The following is a 5,354-nucleotide window of genomic DNA, read 5'->3' on the forward strand; positions in this document are numbered from 1 at the left end:
CTTAATTATGCTCGTTGTTGCCTTCAGCCTCGTTCTGGCAGTTTCTGCCAAAACGGCGCTGGAACCAATCGTATTGGCGTTTGCCTTTCCATTGGAGACTTTCGGCGCCGTGGAGATGGGGGGAGGGGACGTGCTTCATGGGTGACGGCTTCTCCCCCGTATGTGCCTACCCTGGCTTTGCGCCCTGGAGTGGTCACTCCAGACCGACAACTTGAGCACAACTCCATAGTCTCCTGAGACTGATGGATGCCTACTAACTGTCCTTACAGTCTCGTGAATCGTACAACCCAGCTATCTCACCTAAATGGCAATATCAATACATACAGATTATAAATGGTGCTAGCGTAGGCGGTCTTGCCGCCGTGGGCAACCTCTTGAAGGGCAGAGCAATCTGGTATGTTGGTCAGCGTGTACCTCATGTGTGTCGCTCCTACGGCTTCACCAGCTCCTCCCACCGTGCACACGCCACCTTGGAGACCAAAATATGGAAAATTTAGTTAGGTGTTAATACGTTGTTCTGATCGTTGTCAATATTTTAGTTCTGTCTCTATCCACTTTGTGATTGTCTTCGGTCGTTTCTAATTTCGTTTTAAAGCTTAGATAGAGACCTGCTAAGAGATAAAACCCCAAGGAACTTTATCTGGGGTTGAACCAGTTAATCATACCAGAGTGGGGATCACTATGTTCTGTAAGAGCCACAGTAACCCATACCAGCTAGCCTCTGCTGACCTTGGGAGGAGAAGGTGAATCCTTGATGCATGGTACAGATGAGGGCGCACATCATCCTCGACTTTGTGGTGAACTGGCTGGTGTCGTTGACTAGGCACCTTATGGGCGTTTCTCCCATGTAAACAGTGGCAGCTTTCACGCCCACCCCAACTACCAGTATCCACGCCCAACGCCAGCGTACCAGCAGCAGCTTGGCCATGTCAGCTTCGTTGTCCTCACCAGATGCTAGAGTATAAAATAATAAAACAATCCGTTTGATATTGCTACGGCTGGTCGGGGTCCCCATGATGCAGTGACAGGGGTCATGTTCTGACCCACACAACTATTTTTTTTTGGCACGGCCCACCGGCTAGGTGTTTCCGAAGGGCTACACTGGTCTCTGGAAAATGAGTAACAATTTCCTGCTATCAATACTCATCCACCCACTCATTTCCTAAACTAAATGAGTAACTATTATATTTTTGAAATTTCACACTTTCTGAACTCCTCTCCCTAGCGACCACCCACACGCAAATGATAGACTATTTATTGATATATATAAAAAATAGAGATAATAAGTTAAATAAATTGGTTTGGTAATTTTCTCCATACACAATAATTTGCCTCAGTAGCAAAATATATAATTCTTACTCTTTAAGGCGGAGCTCTTTCGATATCAACACTGGCGGGGACTCCTTGGCTTACTGATTGTGGGCCCTGTAGCCTCGCGCTGATGAAACCTGTTGTTGACCCGCGCGTCTTCTATTGGTCAATGGCTGCCATCCAAGACGTCTCCTATTGATCATTAGCTGCCATCTAGGAACTTAAGGTAGAATAATGGAGGTTCTTAGGATGGATTTAGTCCAGAACGTTTACTGGACTGAATTCCTACCATTTGTAAAAACAAAGGACATTCTTGATGTAAGTTTAACGTGAATTTCATAACAGAAATAATCTTAATACATATAAATTGAAGACCAAGTAGAAAAATATATTTAGATATGGCAAATTTCCTTGGAATTAATTCCTTCGCATAGCAGAGTATTACTGATACACTTCGCTTTCTATATTATTAGCAAGAATGACATGCTAATTTACCTTGTATCGGAAGTCTAACAACCACAATGTTTTTCCTATTTTAATATTGTTATATCGACGCAATACTGTTACTCATTCGTATTATAAAAAACCTGGAAGATTCTTAATAAGAATAAAGCTAAACTCACAACGTTCGCTCACAGAGGGAAGGCTTCTTCTGGGACAGAGGAAGTGCTTCTGGTAGCACTAGGCTCTGAAAGCTTGAGCCGCGTGTACAGTGTGAAGTTATGGTCACGCCACTTACCTCGTGCATACAATATATGTACTGTATATTGTGTTTTTTAAATAAAAAAAACAGATTGTGTTTTTTTAATTTAAAATGTTAAATGTTGTATGTATATGCAATATTGTGCATGCACAGTATTGACTTTTTCTTTACGGAAAATGTAGCAAATTGTGCACAGGATATAGTGTGTTTTCATAGTGTTTTCCCACTGTGAAATCTTTGTGAATATATACAGTACATTTTTTCTTGTACATTATTAAGAAAGCAAATAACTTTGATGAGATTTATTAAAAACACTTGGAGTGATTATTTGTATTTGGAGGTTAACACTAATTAATAATTTACTTGCATCTGCCATTGTTTAGCCACCACAAAGTGATGAGGTGAGAATAACTTACATTATTATTCTATCGCTTATTTATTGTTTCACAACTACATTAATTACAGCCCATCCTCCAATAATGATAGTACTTACCACAACTTCAGTATTTGGTAATACGTACAAAATGGAGTATTAGACCCAAAGAGTTCATATTTTTATATTATAAAATTAGCCCAAATAACAAAGAAAATTGAAGGTAACTAAACAACTACAAAGTTAATTCAAAACATGAACATTGTTGGCTTTAACAATTCAGTTTTATACGTTCAACCAAATAATTGCCAGTACTATAATTTTATGATTGAGTAATTGGTATATATACAGTACTCTGTACAGTACTGTGTACTATACTGTATACATGTACAAAAACAGTGTACAGTATTGTGTATTGTTCTCTACAGGACTTCTTCTGTCTGGCACACATGCCTAACTGATCATGACATTACTGTCACATTTCTTTATACTGTAGCATTAAAATTAAATTTTTCAGTTTAGCTTTGTCAGTTAAAATTGACCATTAATGAGTAGAGTTAAAGTGCTATTTTGAAAGTAAAATCAAAGTAATTTAATCAATTTTTCATTCATTTCTTCTATATTATATAAAACCAAGGATTTACTGCATCTTAAGTTACACACTACTTACAGAAGCATTGGGGAAAGCGGAACCCAAGGTAATCTCACTGTAAGAATGAGCTTAATGTACAAAGATATCACATTAGCTTATTATTATTATAAATGAATAATGAATAATTTTAAAGATATGTAAATACGTAATTTATAAACAAAGTAATTTAAGTGTCAATCACTTATGAATAAAGTTTTAGATTATGAATTTGGAATTTGAAGAAGTGGATTAGTTTGTGCATGAGTAGGACTACGACAACTTACAAAGTTCTTTTTAGTGCTAAATCTATTAGAATTTATTTCTGGACCATTTCCCTGAACACAAATTATCATAATGATTATGTCCGAAATATCCTGACTAGAATATATCAGTATGCAAATTGAGAGATAACATATAATAAGTTAGGGTTGATATACTGTAAGTTAAGGCTTAGTACATTACAAACTGGGATTATATTTGTGTTATAAATGCTAAAAGTGTTAGGAAATGAGTGCAATCATTTATTCAAAAAACTCTCCCCCTTTATAACTCCTTTAAAAAAAACTCACCTTCTTTAAAAAAAAAAATCTTTTAAAAACTTTCCTCCTCCTCCTCCAGACATCACTCTGTACTCCTACTCAAATCTCTGAATATGTTAGATATTAAGTCACTGCACATACTCTCATGTGTGTTTTATATATATATATATATATATATATATATATATATATATATATATATATATATATATATATATATATATATATATATATATATATATATATATATATATAAAACGCAAAACTGTAATGTCACTCCTGACCTTAAAAGCTTCCTAGAAGGTTGTAACAGATCCCATGAGCACCACACCAGAAACAAATACCTATTTGATATTCCAAGAGTACGACTTGATCAAACTAGAAATACTTTACAAATCATAGGACCCAGAATGTGGAATGACCTTCCCAATCATGTTAAAAACTGTACCTTTCTCAACCAGTTTAAGATAAAAACTAAGTACTACCTAATTAACTCTATGTAACCTACCTCACCCCTAAAATGTCAACCCATGTCTACTATTTTAAACAATGCTGTTTGTTGACCAAATTGTATATTTGCTATTTTTTTTTTGCCATGTTCCCCCCTTTTTTTTTATTTTTTCAACACAATTTGTTACTTTAATCTCAATTAGTATTAAGTTTTAGTCTTGGTGTTTTTCCTGCCCGAAACGCTTTGCGTAATAGTGACTTTAGGCATTGTATATACTAGCCCTCTCTTCTTTCTCATCTACATTAATCACCTTCCACATGCCTCTCAACACCTCAAACCAATTCTTTTTACTGACGACACAACCTTCATTTTCTCCAGTCCTGACCCCTCTTGCTTTAAATGACACAGTGAATACTGAATTAAATAAAGTCCATCTTTGGCTAACTGCCAACAAACTCACCCTTAAATTTGACAAAACTGTCTATATTTTGTTTGGCAATAAATCCTCAAATAAAATTAATATAATAATAAATAATACCCAAGTTAGAAAGAAAGTAGATGACAAATTTCTTGGTGTTCTCATCGACAACAAGCTGAATTTCAAGGGTCACATTCTAAATATATCACAAAGTTTCTAAAACTGTTGGCTTTCTTTCTAAGATCAGATATTATGTACCACGCCCTGCCCTGGTGACGCTCTATTACTCTTATCTACCCTTATCTCAATTATGGTATTTGTGCTTGGGGTTCTACTACACAAAATCATTTACGTCCTCTAATTATTCAACACAAAGCTGCTATTAGAACAATATCTAACTCTGGCCCCAGACAGCACTCGGTACCCTTACTCAAATCTATGAATATGTTTGATATTAAGTCACTGCACATCCTCTCATGTGTGCTCTATATATTTAAAACTCTGATATGCAATGTCAATCATAACCTTAGAAGCTTCCTAGACGGTTGTGACAGAACTCATGGGCATCACGCCAAAAACAAATACCTATTTGATATACCAAGAGCGCGACTTAACCAAACTAGAAATGCTCTACAAATCAAGGGACTTAGAATGTGGAATGACCTCCAAAATCATGTTAAAGGCTGTACCTATCTCAACTAGTTTAAGAGTAAAACCAAGTACTACCTAATAAACGAATCCACAAGGGCCGTGACGAGGATTTGAACCTACGTCCGAGTGCATCCCAGACGATGCCTTAATCGACTGAGCTACGACATGACCATGACGTCATTGTCAATTCTTTTGACCATGTCGTAGCTCAGTCGATTAATTAAGGCAGCGTCTGGGATGTTCTCGGACGTAGGTTCAAATCTTCGTCACGGCCCTT

This window comes from Procambarus clarkii, chromosome 82 (genome assembly GCF_040958095.1).
Source record: "Procambarus clarkii isolate CNS0578487 chromosome 82, FALCON_Pclarkii_2.0, whole genome shotgun sequence".
In the NCBI taxonomy this organism is placed as follows: domain Eukaryota; kingdom Metazoa; phylum Arthropoda; class Malacostraca; order Decapoda; family Cambaridae; genus Procambarus; species Procambarus clarkii.